The 19,178-nt window shown below is 37.3% G+C and overlaps 1 protein-coding gene and 1 pseudogene across 1 annotated transcript in view; one reads left to right on the forward strand and one right to left on the reverse strand.

Annotated features, from left to right (window-relative positions):
* Nucleotides 1–19,178, forward strand: part of AGMO (alkylglycerol monooxygenase) — a 394,492-nt gene that overhangs the window by 58,035 nt on the left and 317,279 nt on the right. The gene's annotated exons all lie outside the window — the stretch shown is intronic.
* Nucleotides 3,995–4,695, reverse strand: LOC138165961 (elongation factor 1-beta pseudogene; annotated as a pseudogene).

Here is a 19,178-nt window from a genome sequence, read left to right on the forward strand (position 1 = left end):
AGAGAGAGAGAGAGAGAGAGAGAGAGAGAGACAGAGAGAGAGAGAGAGAGAGAGAGAGAGAGAGACAGAGAGAGAGAGAGAGAGAGAGAGAGAGAGAGAGAGAGAGAGAGAGAGAGAGAGAGAGAGAGCGAGAGAGAGAGAGAGAGAGAGAGAGAGAGAGAGAGAGAGAGAGAGAGAGCGAGAGAGAGAGAGAGAGAGAGAGAGAGAGAGAGAGAGAGAGAGAGAGAGAGAGAGAGAGAGAGAGAGAGAGAGAGAGAGAGAGAGAGAGAGAGAGAGATACCTTTATTACCGAATATAGTCAAGCATCACAAATTCCTGCATTTGTCATGGTCAAAAATGCATCTCTTATTCTGTCTTTTGCACCATCATCTCTGTGTCATGAGTCAGGCAACATTCTTTGTCAGTCCTTTGAAATCATGGTTGGTCTCTTAGTTGATGAGAATAATTAAGTCTTTTCAAAATTGTACATTTTCTTATAATGATATCAGAGTACAAATTGTTCCCTTTCTTCTATTCACTTCACTCTGCATCAGTTCATACGTGGCTTTTCAATTCTCTGAAATCATCTATTTCTTCGTTTCTTACAGTGCCATATTATTTCCTCACACTCATGTGCCACAATTTGTTTAATCATTCCCTAATTTATGGATACCCCCCTCACCATCGTTTTCAGTTTTGTTTTGTTTTGTTTTGTTTTTGCCATTTTATCTTCTATGATTTTCTCTTTTTCTCTCTCCCTTGATTAGTCATGAACTCCTCCCATCTCCAGAGATCTGATGGACAATTTCTTCATTGTTTCTCTAAAATTAGGGACTTTTGAATTGTCTAAAATATGTTTATGACGTGACCTTTTATATCTGGGCCAACTATCAATTCAGAGCTCATCTTGGTCTTATACGTGTACTGTTGCTCTAAGGTGAGATATTTGTGTAAAATGCTTTGTGATCTCTAAAGCTCTGGACTTCTTCACCATGCCCCCTCCACTCCATATAAAATCTTTCCTTAAGTCCTTACTCCATCCTTAGTAATATTCCCTTCCCCCCAACCAGCTTTTCCTTTTAAATATGGTCTTCCCTCACTAGAATGTAAACTCCCCCAGGGCAGCGTCTCTTTCTTTTGCTTGTATTTATAGCCTCTGAGCTCAGTAGAGTGGCTGGCAGGTAGTAAACACTTAATAAATGATCATTGGTTCAATTTGACTGAAGTGATGAATCCATGGCACTTCTTCATGTTCAGACATCATTTATCATAACTCATTTTCTTTGCAATTTCTATCCCTTCGGAAAGGATACAAATTTTTTTTTTTCCTCAAAGAGAATTGAAAGGTTCTCAAAATGTTGTCAACATTTTTCAGAATTCCCTAGGTTTGTCTGAAACTCTAGATTTTAAGGGTTGTGAACATTAGGAATTTTGAGTTAAAATCTCCTCTTCATGAGTTTGTCTTGTAAGGCTAGCAAAGCTCGTGGTGGAATTTGGAAGGGGCCATGACTGGTAAAATTTCTTGGCCATCCAGTAATTCCAAGAAAACAATATTTTGATGACTCCAGGGTAAATGAATCAGAAACATATGGATTAAATTACCTCCAAAATGCATAAGAGCTTAGAAATTAAGAGGAGGGGGAGTGTTTGGCAGATGGTCAAATCCTTTTGGGCATTGCCAAACTGAGAAAATTGTAAAAGGGAACAGAAGGATGTGCCCATCTGCAAACAGAAACTGAGAGAATGGGAATCTGAGCTGAGCAGAGCATAGGTCTACATTCACCACTCTTGGAGAAAATGCATCCAGAGGATGCATTGTTCTTGTCTTTGAAAGGTAAATAACAGGTTAAGCAAATCTCAGAATACACTGCTGTCAGAAAGTCCTCCCTCTCATTAACACAACAGGTACAAAGTAGCATTAAAGACAGTATTGAAGTACAATCTCCCACCTCCATACCTTGCACAGGCTGTCCCCCATGTCTAAAATGGTTTCTTTCCTCACCTCTACCACGTAGAATTCTCAACTTCCTTCAAAGTTGAGCTCAAATGCCACCTAGTCAAGATCTCTTCCTACCCCTGCTGGACCCCTTCCCATCTGTGAAATTATTTTGTATTTCTATTTTTAAAATATTCATTCCTATATTTTATATGTGTTCCCCAAGTAAAATATAAATTCCCCTGAGGGCAAGAACGAGCTTGTTTCATCAGCACTTATAGATGCTTATTTAAGGCTTATTGAAATGAGTTTTTGAATAAATGATCACTATTGCAGGGGAAGCCACAGGTCTTGGGAGAAGAGTAGAATGGGAATGACTCTGCTAATATGGCTGCCCATTTTGGTACAGTGCTATTTGTGATATGTAGGATAATAGCATGCAAGTTATTCAAAGAAAGAGCCAGCTTTACGTTTTTTCTTCATGTCCCCAGTACTAAAAACAATCCATTGAATACACTAGGCATTTAATTAATATTCATTAAATGGAATTACATGAAATTGGGGCATTGTTTCTGTGACTGCTGATTACAGAGCTCATAAACTCAAGGTATTTTGCTGTATATTTTTAAGATTGGCCACTACATAATTTTATCATATAATATCAAAGAAAAAAACATAAACAAAGTGCCTAACATATAACAGAGTAAAGTACATAACATCAAATTAAAGTGAAGACCATGGGATTGTCCTAGATGAAACCTGTCCCATTTAGGAGGCTGCACATCTTTTCCTTCATAGTCACCCTGAAGATAAACTATGTCCCAGCCAGGTTTTTGAGGGCTCTTTATGGATTCACCAAGGTTTGCTTGTCTGAGATAAAGCAATTAGAATGAATATCATCTAATATGTTTACAATCAAATTGCCATTCTAATTTTGTTCCCAAAGCACAATGACAGTATATGAGTTTCAAAATGATGTCATTATTGTAATTACAATGTTGCTATAATTAGCTGAATCTGCAAGGTCTAGAAGGAAACATACTTTTATACAAATGTTAAACATGACGTTTTCCTTCTCAGAGATACAGAACCCCTGTATCTCTGATGTATCAAATCAAAACCCCTTCTTACTCAATGAGGGCCATTTTAACTTCTCTTTGCCCTAAGGAAATCAAGGAAGCATTATCATTGTCCATGTTAGGTGTCCTAATTCTTTGTTTGGATTAAGAAGATCTGGTATCCTTTGCCTCAGTGGCCATCTAGTTCCACTTAAACATGAAAGCCTTCCAAATTGATGGGTTTGACTATTATTTCTATGCCAATACTTTCCTGATGGATTTGACCATAAAACACTAATTTTTTTTTTTTTTGTGGAGGGGTGGGGGTCATGGAGGGTGGAGTAGAATTAACATGTATTCATATAATGCTGTAACTCATAAATACCAAAAAGACCTTAATATTTTTTTTAATGACTAAGAGGAAGATAAATGTCAGAGACAAGCAACTTGAATTCCCTGGGAAAATTATATTTCTCAATGATACAAAGATGAATTCTGCAAAAGAATTTAATGTTATATATTTTGTTTGTCATGACCAAAAATCCATCACCCATAAATCCTGCCCCCTTCCTGTGGCTGCCCATTACCCCTAGGGTAAAGTAAGAGTTAAATTAGGTGACATTCCTATGGGAGAGACTATGAAGGGCTTGGAATGTCACCTTCAGTGATGCATTTTTAAGCTATAGGCAATGAACAACCCCTGGACAGTTTAGAAATGGTGGGGGGGGGGGGGGGGAGGTAGAATTAATATTTAAAAGCTAATAGTCAAATCCATAAAGTAACAAGGATGGGGGAAGGGAATAAACCTGGAGACAGGGAGACCATAATTTTTTTGTTTTAAAGCTGGTTATAGAGATCATTATTGCCTTTTTTTATTTGTTTGCTTTTTGGAAGGGGAAGGCAGAGCATTTGGGGTTAAGTAACTTGCCCAAGGTTGCACAACTAGTATGAGATAAGCTTCTGAGGCCAGATTTAAATTCAGGTCCTCCTTATTCCAGGGTCCCTGCTATATTCATTATTTCCTTTTTTGTTTTTTTGCTTGCAAATGTTTTTATTTCAATGTAATTTTTGAGGATGGTAGGTTTTAGACCTTATTGAAGGCAGCAACATCCATGGATTGCACATAATCTTCAAAGGCAATCTGTTCCTCTAGAATATTTGTACCAACTTTATCATCTTCAACCACACATTGTATCTGAAGCTTCTTGATGCCATATCCTACTGGAGCTAGTTTAGAAGATCCCCAGCCCAAGCATCTGCCTGAATGCTTCTGACACATTCCTCCACTTTTGCCATATCTGTCTCAGCATCCCAAGGGATTCCATCCAGTAGGATGGAAGACTTGGCAACAGTTGCAGGTTTTTGTGATTTCTTTATTCACACAGGGCAAGGCATTCTTCTCTTAGCTTCTCTGTGTCTTCCCTTTCCTCCTCCTCAGACACAAAGAGATCAATGCCATCATCATCTCTTGTAGTTCCACTTCCGGTGCTCTTTCACATCAGCAGGTCCATACAAAGCCTTCTTTCTTCCTGGCAAGCTTGCTTTTTGCTTCTCATAGGACTTAATGTGGTTCTACCAGTGGAGAGCATGGTACTGTCGGCGGGTGGAGGGCCCAAGGCGGCTTCAAATATTCCTACGTCAGCCTGGCATGGAGCTGTTGTCCTCCAGGAAGGCGTTGAGGTGCTGCAGACCCGCGGGTGTCTTGAGATCTCCGAAGCCCATGATGGTGGTGGGAGGAAGAGGAGAAAGCAGCGGCGATGGAGGAACTGAGTTCGGGGGAGGAGAACAGCGCAGCTTGAGAACACACTACCGCCGGCCACCGACTGAAAAAAAGAAAAGCGATTATTGACTTTAAAAAATAAATTAATAAAACACAATCATAAAATATTAGGTCTACAAGCGATCTGAAGAAATTGTTTGTTTGAGTCCCATTCTGGGTCATTAAAGCAACTTCTATATTTATCCCTCTTGCTACTTTAACCTGTACTCCTAACCTCTTCTAATTCTCTCCCATTTTCCTCCTCTATGAGGACCCCACCCATAATCATTTTTTAATTTTTTTTTAAATTAATTTGTTTGTTTACTTTTAGTTTACAGGAGTCAATTAAACAATTCCTTGAGTTTCAAATTTCGTTCCCCTCCCTCCCCACCCCCCCAAGGAGCATTCAGTCAAGTATAGGATATGTAAATACTTTCACATTAGACATTAGTCAGGTTATAAAGACGGATTGTATGAGAAGGAATGAAAAATGGTAAAGAGGTCATAAAACCAGACAAGAAAAGGACAAATATCAGGTATTTGGCTTCCATCTGGATATAAACCCAGTTCTTTCTAGTTCTTTCTCTGGATGCACACATTTCTCTCCATCATGAGTCTTTTGGGATTGACTTATATCACTGCATTGCTGAGAACAGTCCAGTCTATCAAAGCTGGTCATCACACATAGGTTGTGTCTGTAATTGCATACAAATTTCTCCTGGTTCTACTCTTCTCACTCAGCATCAGTTTGTATAAGCCTCTCCAGGTAAATATGAAGACCGTCTGCTCCTCCTTTCTTATAGCACAATAGTATTCCATAACATGCATATACCATAACTTGTTCAGCCATTCCCCAATTGATGGGCACCCCCTTAGTTTCCAATTCTTTGCCACCACAAAAAGAACTGCTATAAACATTTTTGTACATATGAGTCTTCCACTTCTATGATCTCTTTGGGATATAACCCTAGGAGTGGTATTGCTGGGTCAAAAGATATGAAAATATTTATAGCCCTTTGGGCATAATTCCAGATTGCTCTCCAGAAAGGCTGCATCAGTTCACAACTATACCAGCAATGCATTAGTGCTCTAATTTGCCCACATCCTCTCCAGCATTTATCATTTTCCTGTTTTATCATCTTAGCCAATCTGACTGGTGAGATGTGGTACCTCAGAGCTGTTTTGATGTGCATTTCTCTAATCAATACTGATTTAGAGCATTTCTTCATGTGCTTATAGATATCTCTAATTTTTTTCTCTGAAAATTGCCTGTTCATGTCCTTTGACCATTTATCAATTGGGGAATGACTTGTATTCTTATAAATTTGACTCAATTCTCTGTATATTTTAGAAGTGAGTCTTTTATCAGAGACATAGGTTGTAAAGATTCTTTCCCAATTTCCCACCTCCCTCTTTATCTTGGTTACATTGGCTTTGTTTGTACAGAAGCTTTACAATTTCATGTAGTCAAAATTATCCATTTTACATTTTATAATGTTCTCTAATTCTTGTTAGTCATAAAGTCTTTCCCTCTCCACAAATCTGAAAGGTAAACTATTCCTTGTTTTCAGAGACTGCTTACAGTATCAACCTTTATACCTAGATCATGCACCCATTTAGACTTGATTTTGGTATACGGTGTTAGATAATGGTCTATGCCCAGTTTCTGCCATACTATATTCCAGTTTTCCCAGCAGTTTTTGTCAAATAGTGAGTTCTCATCCCAAAAACCAGGGTCTTGGGGTTTATCAAACAATAGTTTCCTATAGTCATTTACTTCTGAATCTCGTGTGCCTATTCTATTCCATTGATCCACTCCTCTATTCCTCAGCCAGTACCAAGTAATTTTGATTACTGCTGCTTTATAATACAGATTGAAAACTGGTATAGCTAGTCCACCTTCCCTAGCATTTCTGTCCATTGATTCCCTTGATATTCTGAACCATTTATTCTTCCAAATCAATTTTGTTACTATTTTTTTCCTAGCTCTATAAAGTAGTGTTTTGGTGAATTAATTGGTATGGCACTAAATATATAATTTAATTTAGGTAAATTTTTCATTTTTATTATATTAGCTAGACCCAGCCATGAGCAATTGATATTTTTCCAATTAGTTAGATCTGACATTATTTATGTGAAAAGTGTTTTGTAGTTGTGGTCATATAGGTACTGGGTTTGTTTTGGCAGGTAGACTCCCAAATATTTTATAATGTCTACAGTAACTTTAAATGGGATTTCTCTTTCTGTCTCTTGTGGTTGAATTTCATTGGAAATATATTGGAATGCTGAGGATTTATGTGGGTTTATTTTATATCCTGCAACTTTGCCAAATTTATTTATTGTTCCAAGTAGTTTTTTACTTTATTTTCTAGGATTCTCTAAGTATATCATCATATCATCTGCAAAGAGTGATAGCTTGGTCTCTTCTTTGCCTGATTTGATTCCTTTTTCTTCTCTAATTGCTACTGCTAACATTTCTAGTACCAGATTGAATAAGAGGGGTGATAGTGGAAACCCTTGTTTCACCCCTGATCTTATGGGAAATGCTTCTAGCTTCTCCCCATTACATATAATATTTGCTGATGGCTTTAAATAGATGCTACCTATTATTTTAAGGAAGGCTCCATTTATTCCTACACTTTCTAATGCTTTTAATAGGAATGCATGTTGTATTTTGTCAAAAGCCTTTTCTGCATCTATTGAGATGATCATGTGGTTTCTGCTAGTTTTATTGTTGATATGATCAATTATACTGATGGTTTTCCTAATATTAAACCATCCTTGCATTCCTGGAATAAATTGTATTATTAAATAAAGTGTATTATTCTTGAGGTAAGTTGCTCTAGTCTTTTTGCTAGTATTTTATTTAGAATTTTTGCATCTATATTCATGAGGGAGATTGATCTATAATTTTATTTCTCTGTTTTATCTCTTCCTGATTTAAGTATCAGTACCATATTTGTGTCATAAAATGAATTTGGTAGGACTCCTTCTTCGCTAATTTTCCCAAATAATTTGTAGAGTATTGGAATCAATTGTTCTTTAAATGTTTGATAGAATTCACTAGTAAATTCATCTGGCCCTGGAAATTTTTTCCTAGGGAGCTGACTGATGGTTTGTTCAATTTCTTTTTCTAAGAGGGGGTTATTTAAGTAATTTACTTCCTCTTCAGTTAATCTGGGCAACTTGTACTTTTGTAAATACTCATCCAATTCACTATGATTGTCAAATTTATGTGCATACAATTCGGAAAAATAATTCCTAATTATTGTTTTGGTTCCCTCTTCATTGGAGGTAGATTGACCCTTTTCTTTTTTGATATTCATAATTTAGTTTTCTTGTTTCTTTTTTTTTTATCATATTGACTAAGGGTCTATCAATTTTGTTGTTTTTTTTTTCATAAAACCAGCTCTTAGTTTTATTTATTAATTCAATAGTTTTCCAATTTCAGTTTTATTAATCTCTCCTTTGGTTTTCAATATTTCTAATTTAGTATTTAGTCTGGGATTTTGAATTTGTTCTTTTTCTAAGTTTTTCAATTGCATGCCCAATTTGTTAAGCTCCCTTTTCTCTAATTTACTCTCATATGCACTCAGGGATATAAAACTTACCCTAAGAACTGCCTTTAATGCATCCCACAAATTTTGGTATGTTGTCTCATTATTATCTTTCTCTTGAATGAAATTACTGATTGTTTGTATAATTTCTCATTTGACCCACTCTTTCTTTAGCATTAAATTGTTTAATTTCCAATTAGTTTTTAGTCTGTCTTTCCCTGGCTAACTAACAACCCCCCCCCCCTCATAGCCCTTTTCCCCCTCCTACTGCCTATAGGATATTTTTATACTTAATGAAGTATGTTATTTCTTCTTTGCACTGAGTAACAGGAATAAATCTCATGCAAAGCTCCTCTCCCTCCCCTCTTTCCCTCTAAAATGATACATTTTGCATTTCTTCTCCATAGAGTCCTATGCTTAAATGGTTGTTATTCCCTCCTTGCACCAGAACTAATGAGGGAAAAGCTCATATGATTCTCATCTCCCTCCCTTCTTTGCCTCTGCTATACTGTTTTTATGCCTCTTTGTGTGACATAATTTACCCTTTTCCACTTCATTCATTCCTTTTCTTCCATTGCAGTCGCTTTGTAGCCCTTAAAAAGATTTTTTAATCGTCATTTTGTGTATTTTATATTCATACTCTCTACTTGTCTATAACCAGTTTGCTCTTATCAAATAGCAGGATGTGTGTGTGTGTGTGTGTGTGTGTGTGTGTGTGTTTTCCTTGTTTACCTTTCTACATCACTCTTGCATCTCATAATTGGAGGTTGAATTTTCCATTGAGTTCTGGCTTTTTTATCAGGAAGGTCTGGAACTCCATTATATCACTGAAAGATCATCTTTTGCCTGAAAGAATATGCTCATTCTTGCTGGGTATGTGATCCTTGGTTGTAACCCAAGCTCTTTTGCCTTCCGGAAAATTGTATTCCACTGTCTCTGATCTTTCAGTGTAGAGGCTGCTAAATCCAGTGCGATCCTCACTGTCTACCCTCAATATTTAAATTGTTTCTTTCTGGCTGCTTGACGTATTTTCTCTTTTATCTGGTAGTTCTGGAGTTTGGCCATAACATTTCGAGGACTTTTCACTTTGGGATCTCATTCAGCAGGTGTCCGGTGGATTCTCTTGATTTCTATTTTACCCTCAGGTTCTAGTATCTCAGGGCACTTTTCCTTAACGAGCTCTTGGAGAATGTTGTCCAGGCTCATTTTTTCATCATGATTTTCTGCTAGGCCTTTGATTCTCACATTATCTCTCCTGATCTATTTTCTAGGTCAGTTATTTTTTCTTTGAGGTATTTTACCTCTTTTTCTAATTTTTTATTCTTGTTGTTTTGTTTGACTAATTCTTTGTTCTTCGGAGTTATTTGTTTCAATTTGGTTGATTCTAGTTTTTATCAAATCATTTTCCTTGGTTAATTTTTAGAGCTCCTTTTCCATATCATACACTTTTCTTTTCAGAGAGATGTTTTCTTCATTATGATGTTTTTCTAATTCTGCTATTTTTGGTTTTGAGAGAATTATTCATTTTTTCTTCTATCTCTCTCATTCAGTTTTCAAAGTTCCTTTTGATCTCATCTAGGAGAGCTTTCTGTTCTTTGGACCCATTCCCTGTTGATGTTTCAGCTGTGGGTGTGGAGTCCACATTGTCTCCCTCTGAGTTTGGCTCCTCCCTCTGAGGATAGTAGGCTCCAGAGTCTTTGTCTTTGTAGTCTGCTTTCTAGCTATTTTGAGGCAGGACCCTAGCCACGCCCTTCCTCTAGGGATCCCAATCCTTTATTGTAGAGGGTTTTGCCCTGGGGCAATAGTTACCATGTTTTTTGGGGGGGGATTGGAGCAGGTGAGGTTCTCTCTGTCATCCTGGTCTTTGGAAGTCCTGATACGGGCTTTTTTTTTTTTTTAAATCTCTGGGCTATGAAGTGGTAGCCCCAGGAGTACTCGCTGTCCAGGACAGGCGCCTCTGTATTTGGTTCTTACCTTGCTCTTTCCAGTCCCAGCCCTTTGTTGATAGGCCTGGTAGTGGCCCTTGTGGTTGGTGGGATGATTTGCCCTCCAAGTTGATCAGGCCCCTTCTGGGCCTGCCTCTGCCATAATAATTTTAAACCATTTTGTACTAATTATTTCAGAATATCATAGTTTTATAGTTGAAAAAGGTTAGTAGCCATCTAGTCTACCCTGAAAAATGGTTACTTGTGCAATGATGCAAACAGTGGTTTGGATTCTGCTCTTTGATAATTACCCGAAGCCCATTTTCTTGAGACTGGGTCTAATTAAATGGTTTTCTTGACCTCCAGACTCACCTTGCCTTTAGTCTTTCCAATCCATAGCTCTGCTTCCTGTGGCCAAGTCTAATCTTTCTTCCAAGGGTCAAACCTCCAAAAGCATGAAACCACCTGTCACATGACCTATACCTGTCTCTTCACAGACAAATATTCCTAAATCCTCCAATAGATCTTAACCTTGAAGAGCTCGAGGCCCCATTATCATCTTGGTTGCCCTTCTGTGGGTGGTCTCCAGCTCATCAAAATCTGTTTTTCCCCCAAACATAGCACCTCAAACTATAAATCCTATTTAATGAACAACTTACAAATTATTTCTGCCCACCTTACAAAAATTTAGATGAATGAAATGCTTTTAAATGACTTCAGCATCAGTTCTTAGTTGAGAATTTCCCCTGTACTACTTGTTATTCATATATTCATTTAGGAAACTTTTATTAAGGAATCTTGTCTCTTAACACCTTTCACCAGAACAATGGTTAGATGTTCTTGATTGGTCTGCAGTAAGCTCCTCTCTCTACATTCTTCAATCTTACCACAGCTGCTAAATATTCTGGCTATATTGCTCTCTTATTTAACAATCTCCAGTGGTTCCCCATTACCTCCATCACAAAATATCAACCCCTCAGTCTGACACATGACTCTGCACCATCTGGCTTAAACCTACCTTTCTAGCTGCATGAGATACCATTCCCCTTCACCCATTCTCTATCATACACTTGACTAATGATTTTTCATTAACTTGATATTCCATCTCCTATCTCCCAAATCTGCACTAGTTTCCCTTCAAGCCTAGAAAATACACCTTCTTAGCTCTACTTCTCAGGAGCTTTATCTTCTTAAAAAAACTCATTTGCTTTGTGATGACTCCCAAACCCTCAATTATTAGTCCTTTCTTCTTCCTCCAGATGCCTTGTTAGTGATGTTTGGCTTCTTTCTTCCCTTCCCATTCTATCCCCAGTAGATTATAATCTGCTTGTCAAAATTTTCATTCCTTGTCTTTGTATCATCAGCACCCAGCCCAGTGCCTGAAGCATAGTAGCTGCTAAATAAATGTTTATTGAATTGAATTAATTGTCCTGCATTTGCAATGTGCTGGGGGAGAGGGGCAGCAATAAGACAGTGACCCTTCCTTCTACAAGCTTGCAGTCTTTCAGTGAGTAGGGATGGTCACAGTCACAGAGGGGAAATCAAGAGCTTCAGACCATCCTAATCCACCTCTTCCACCCCAAAGCTGCTGCTAGAACATTTAATCGATGATATAATGGCTTTAGGGATTAGGATATGTGCTTCATCTCACTTCACTAAATATTTATAACTAAATATTAATAAGACATTTCAAACTATGCCCAAGCACTGCTCTTGGATGCAGATAGGTCATACAATAAAGCAGAAGCAGAGAGACCTGACAATTAAGGGCATCAATAAAAGAGACTCCTGAGAGCTGCCCTTGAACAAAGTCTGGCATGGAGCTGGGGTGCTGGGCAGAAATGTCTTCTAAGGCTCAGAAAGGTGATGTGACCTGCTCAATCACTCAGTACCAGAACCAGAATTCTAACCCAGGGCCCCTGATTCCAAGGCCAGTACTCCTGCTATGGCTTTGTGCCAGGAAATAACGATACCCAAGGGGAATCACCTGTCAGGCTTAAAGTCAACAACAAGCTGTTCAATGTGGTAATGAGTCCAGAGAACTGACTGCCTGACTGGAGACCCACTTCCATAGACCATACCTCAGTTTCCCCCTCTAGAAAGCACAGTTGGGCTCAATCTTAAAGGTCCTTCACAGTTCTAAGTTAATGATCCAGTATTTTAATGCACGTCATTGCTTTACTACATGGCATTTTCTTAATGAGGTCAGAAGGAGTGGCAGATGATGCCAGGTTTTCATTTCTTTCTCTCCTAAAACTTTTGGCATCAAGCACTGGTGGTGTTCCTATTTTCTTTTATTGAGTCCCCTCCTGACTTGATTTAAATTCCTTCTGCTGGTTGCTTATGGAATCACCCATGACTAGAACACTCCTCACAGATTGTTCAGCTTAGAGGGCAGAATATTACTTTTTTATTGGTAATTGCACTACAGATCATTATATGAAAAAAGATCCATTCTTTTTGTGAGGCATAAAACCAAGTTCCTGTCTGTGTTGCGGATGTGAAAAATCCCCAGACACTTAAGGAAGAAGAGTGGGAGTATTAACTCTCAAGGAGCCCCGGCCAAATCCCATGAAAAGCTTCTCTCATCGTTGCTCTGGGGACTGTGGCTGCTCTCAGTGAACGGACTACTTTGTGCAATTACAATAAAGTATCAGGAAATTTCTCTGGGGTTTCATCTATTCCATTTGCCAATGCAAAATTGAAAAGCAATTTGTATGAGGGGAGCCTTTAAAACAGCTAGGAAGATGAATGAATATTTTAACTCAATTAACAAATGTGATAGGAAAAATAATTGAATGGAACTAAAGGTAAAAAAAAAAAGATGAGTTCTCCATTTTTAAAAGTATATTTTATGAGGAATTTTCTTTTTCCCTCCAAAGCCATCACAGTCAAGTAAAATATTCAATCAAACAGGGAATTAAAGACATGGAAAAACATGCATGAAATACTTTTTTTTTAGCTGGGTATATAGAAGAATTTTCTTTCCATCTCCTGATTCTCAAACCTCAGTGTTATCCCAGGCTCCTTCCTTTCCCTCACCCCACAGAGCCAACCATTTGCCAAATCTTGTCACTTTCCCACGTTGGAGTCCTTCTCTCTTTCTCACAGAATCATTACCTTAGCTCAGACCCATCTCTCACTTCAATTATTACAGCATCCTCCTCCCTGGGCTCCCTGCCTCAGTCTCTCCCCATTCCAGTTCATCCTCCAGGAAACGGCCAAAGCCATTCTCCTTAAGCCCTAATCAGACCACACCCTTGCCCTAATCAGTGAACCCCAGTCACTTCCTAGTATTACCTGTATGAAACATAATAAAATAAAATAGACTCATCTGATTAGCTTTTTTCTTCCTTTCACAACTTTGCCCAACTTTTCTTTCTAGCCTCATTCTATATAACTCCCTTTCCTACATTCTCAAACTTACTGGCCTTATCCCTATTAATTGCACCCAATGCATTATCTCCCATCTTTGAACCAAGCCATCCCCTAGGCATGGAATGCAGTCTCTCCTCAATCCAACTTCATTAAGTCCTATCTTCCACTCCTAGCTCAAGAACTACCTTCTCTATGAAGCCTTTGTGGATGGCTATGCCTCCAAGGTCCCTACTTTATTTTATTAATTCTCCTAATATTTCTTCTTTATATATGTATGTTTTCCATTAGAATCTTAGATCTTTCTTAGTGGAGATTATTTCACTCTATGTTTCTATCCCCAGCACCATTTAAGTGCCTGGCATGCCATGGGTATTTCATACATAGTTGTGGATTATGAAATGTGTACACACACATTTAATATACCTGTGTGTATTAAATAGGGCAGCTAGGTGGAACTATAGTGCATAGAGTCAGGAAGACTTGAGTTCAAATTTGACCTCAGACGCTTACTGTGTAACCCCAGGAAAGTTACTTAAGCCTATTGCTACCAGTTTCGTTATCTCTAAAAGTGAGCAGGAAATGATAAACCTTTTCAGTATCTCTGCCAAGAAAACAAAAAACAACTTCAGGCAGAGTAATGAAGAGTTGGACACAACTGAAATGACTGAGTAGCCATCACCACCATACTAGACATCCAAAAACACAAACACATATGTATGTGTTTGCTTATGGCTTAGCTATATGATATATATGTATATTACATATATATTTATATGTATATGTATATTTAGTATTGGCTAATATGTATGACAATTCTGTAACCCAGTAGAATGTAAAATCCTTCAGGGTTGCGACCATTTCATTTGTTTTACTCTGAGTATCCAGGATCTAGCAAAAAAAAAAAAAATACATTTACTATGTACCTGGCATATATAACGGAACAATTACTTAGTCTATCCAATCAAGGTATTTAAAACTTTTCAGTGCCAAGGGTGCCATGTCAAAAAATGGGTTCCTGGAAACCATCTTTGCCATCATCTATGCTGTTTTCACTACTTCCTCTTGGATTTTCACTTTGTTTAGTCTAGTCCCCTTGATACTAAATTTATCAAAGATTCTTCTCCAAGCCTGATTACATTTAAATTTCATTTTCACACATCACCTCACTACGGACTAGTTCACCTTTTGGAAGTCTCTGGAGACTCTGACATAGTCAGTCTCTGAAATTAGCTCCAGTGACATAGACTTGACAGGTTGCAGAAGTTGGGGCTTCTATGCCTGGAAGAATTAGTGAACACTATCTCTGGAGCTGGGGGCTTGTCTTACATGTAGGTTGTTAAAGTAAACAGAAAGCATTGGTGCCAAGAGAGTCCACCCAACTGAGCAGGATTGGGGAGGGTATTATTTTTACAACAAAATCTTTTGTTGATAAAAACAAGGTTGACCCTGTTAGTGGGGGCTTCATAAATCTTTCTCGACTGAAGGTTCCTGGCCATGTAGATTGGAGAGTGGACAAAAGAATCCACAGAGCCAGGATGTGAATTCTCTCCACTGTACATGTGAGGAGTGCCTCAGGGACTCTGCAAAAATATATCCTTGGCCAGGCCAGCCAGGCCCAGCTCTCATTCCCTGCCTGCTTTCAACTGCTCCTAATAACAACTTTAATTTGGGCGTCTTCCTTCTCCCTGGTGTTCAAAAATATTCTGAAAGTCACACAGCCTTTTTTTTTCCCCCAAGGCCAACTTCCTTTTGTCTAATTTATAACAAGATTTTCAACTTTTTAATAATCCTGAACTTTTAAAAAATATTGAAGGAGTAGGTGTCTTTTTCTTTATAAATGAGGAATTTGCTATAACATTTTAAAAATAGATGAAAAATCTCATATGAGCAGGATTGGTGTGTATGGTTCATGTTCAAAATAATTTTTTTGCAACCCAACATTTTAAAAATTTAAAATAAAAAAAGCACTTCATAAAAGTTGTTTTTTCCCCTAATAGGAAAGTCTAAAACAGCTAATTTTTTATAAATAGTTGGTTGCAATCTCCATGCTACAATAGGAATTTAATGTAAATTAAGGGATTGATATTCCATTGCCATAGCCCTTGTATTTCAATTTGGAGGAGAGGCTGAGATTTATGCTAAACATTAATTCCAGAAATGTTTTTTTGTTCAATTCAACAAACACATAAATTAACTTCTATATGCAAGCCACACTCATGTATAATCATGTAAATGTTAATAATGATGTAATTTATATAACACTTTAAGGTCTAGTAAGACTCTTACATATATAACCTCGTTCAAGCCTCACAATAACAGTCTGAAGTGGTTCCTGTGTATGAATTAGCAGTTATATTTACGGATGAGAAAACAATCTCAGGCAGATTAAATAACTTCTTCATGGTCATTCGGCCAGCCAGTGTGTATGGCAGGATTTGAACATAGATCTCTTTTTTTCCCTCCTCAGTATTATTTTTCCAATTACAAGAAAAGATGGTTTTCTTTTTCCCTCCTACTGAATAGTATTTTATTTTTCCAATTACACATAAAAAAGAGTTTTCAGCATTCACTTTTGTAAGATTTTGAGTTCCAAATTCCCCTGCCCCACGTCCCCAAGATGGAATGCAATCTGATATAGTCTATGCATGTACAATAATATTACACATTTCCACATTAGTCTTGTTGTGGAAGAAGAATCAGAATAAAAGGGAAAAACCACAAGAAAGAAAAAAAGGAGAAAATAGTCTGTTTCAGTCTACATTCAGACTCCATGGTTGTTTCTCTGGATGTGGGTAGCATTTTCCATCATGAGCCTTTTGGAATTGTCTTGGATTGTTACATTGCTGAGAAGAGCTAAGTATAACAAAATTGGTCAGCACACAATGTTGCTTGTCTGCTCACTTCACTCAGCATCAGCCCACGTAAGACTTTCCAAGTTTTTGTTTATTTGTGTTAAAATTTGCCTACATTTCTTATAGCACATTACATTCATTGCATTCATATACCACAACTTGTTCCGTCCTTCCCCAATTGATGGCATCCCCTCAATTTCTAATTCTTTGTCACCACAGGAAGGATATATATGTGTGTGTGTGTGTGTGTGTGTGTGTGTATGTGTTTATATATACATACATATATATATATAGTACATGTGGGTCCTTTTCATGTTTTTTCTTATGATCTCTCTGGGATAAAACATAGAAGTGGTACTGCTGGATCAAAGGGTATACACAGTTTGGTTGCCCTTTGGTAGTAATTCCAAATTGCTCTCCAAGATGGTTGGATCATTTCACAACTCCACCAACACTGCATTAGCATTGATTTTTCTGATTTAAGTAGTTTTAAAATGGAAGCTTCTTTATTGAATGCTGTTATAGTCAGTCATTCTGATTTATAATTAAAAATAACAATGAGGAAAATAAATTGAAGCAGATGCATTGCATTTCACTCCTTTTAGCTCTTAGGTTTATGATTATAATAGAATGTTTCCTAAAAGAGAATAAATACAATCTTGCTTTGTCCTGCCAGTCACATCACCAAGAACAGAGGCTCTTTGATCTCTTTGGGATCTTGGACTTTGGACTCTGTATTGGAGGAGAGAATCTTCAGCTTTGTCTCTACAGGGATGCTGGAGATTTCATTTTAGAAATGTCACAGAGTCACAGGATCAAACATCAGTTTATCTTTAATTCACAGCTGGCATTTACAGGGCCCTTTAAGGGAATAAAACACTCCAGAAATATTGTCTCCTTTGATAATAGCTCTGGGAGGGAGGTGCTGCTGTTATCTACATTTTATAGATGAGACACTGAGGTTGAGAGCAGTTAATGCCTTGTCCAAGGTCGAGCTTGATTTGAACACAGGCCCTTGTATTCTGATGCCAGGCTCTATCCAGTGGTCCACATTTTTTCCCTTCTGTGGCTACTTGAAGGGATTTCTTTTGTGATTCTCTTTGAAGGGCAAATTTGAAAAAGCTATTCTTGGAGCTTCCTTCCCAAGACTATCTTGTTTTGTTGTCCAATCAATGGGCCAGGAGGTCATTAAGTCAGATCTTGGTTACACCCTCCCCTAATCATTGAGGAGAGGAGAGTGTATTCAGAGAAGGATATGAGACTTAAGGTCAGAAGCTGAGAATGAAGTAGAGGGTAAAAATTTGATGGAGTCAGGCAACTTTAATAATACATGCTATGCATATAGAACACATTTTATGTAATATTCCATGCATTTCTGTCCATAACATGCTCTTGCATATGGGCACATGCATGTAGAGATATATGTATAGTTATACAGATCAAAATCTAGAGATCTATCTACTAGAGCCTATAATTTTGCTATTTCATAGTAACTTTTTTGAGAATCCTCATTGTACTTCAGTGATTTTTAAATTAAAAGGAAGATATAAGTAATATAATAAGTAATAGGTAATATGGATTAAGAAAAATAATTTTTCAATATTATAACTTTCTGAATGTGTCTGATATTGAACAGAAATTTATATCTGTGCTAAATATTGGTTCCATTGATGCTATTTGTCTTACCAGCATAAGCTCTATGTGTGTATGTGTGTATACAGATCATATGGAATGGATTATTTTGATAATTATTTCTCATGATATGCCACAGCACATTATATAAACATTCATGCATGTGTGTATGTATGTATATGTAAATTCATATATATGTACACATATAGGGTATAGTGTGTGCATATGTATATCTGTTTATGTGTGCTATGATATCACACCCTCATTACTTCTGCTTAATCATCTTCCAATTATCTTATCATCAATTGTAACAAAAAAAAATGTTTTCCAAAGGCTAATTATTATTAACACTGATGATAAAGTACTAGGTTGGGCTTCTCAGCTTGCTTTTGTCATAGATCCCTCTGGCAATCATTCTGGGGCAGTCTGTGGCCCTCTTTAAAATCATGGTTTTCAATGTATATAATAAAATACAAAGGAAGTTAAAATGAAAGACTTATTATTTTTTAAAAATACACAGATAATTACTCAGATCTGGGGTAAAGATTCTTGGCTTCAAATTGATAATACTGTTCAGTGTTACAAAGTGATGCCCTCATTGGATATTCACAAGGATTTGTGGGTACAGATAGTACAATTAAAACTGCCCCTTTACTGGTAAAGAAGATTTGGGCAGAGGGGCTCATTGGCAATGCCCGGATTTCTGACTGCCACTTCAGTGCTCTTTTTAGGACAGTTCATTCACTGCCTCTCAATAGGCACCACTTTAGTGATCTAGAATTTTGAAAGCACATATCTGACCTGCACCCATGCATGTCATTCATCTATCTATCTATCATCTATCTATCTATCATCTATCTATCTATCTATCTATCTATCTATCTATCTATCTATCTATCTATCTATCTATCATCTATCATCAATCTATCATCTATCATCTATCTATCATCTATCTATCATCTATCTATCTATCTATTTATCATCTATCTATCTATCTATCTATCATCGATCTATCTATCATCTATCTATCTATCTATCTATCTATCTATCTATCTATCTATCTATCATCTATCTATCTATCATCTATCTATCTATCTATCTA

This window comes from Petaurus breviceps, unplaced genomic scaffold, assembly GCF_028583685.1.
Source record: "Petaurus breviceps papuanus isolate PSGF00001 unplaced genomic scaffold, PetGlider_PUasm1.0 218, whole genome shotgun sequence".
Taxonomy (NCBI): domain Eukaryota; kingdom Metazoa; phylum Chordata; class Mammalia; order Diprotodontia; family Petauridae; genus Petaurus; species Petaurus breviceps.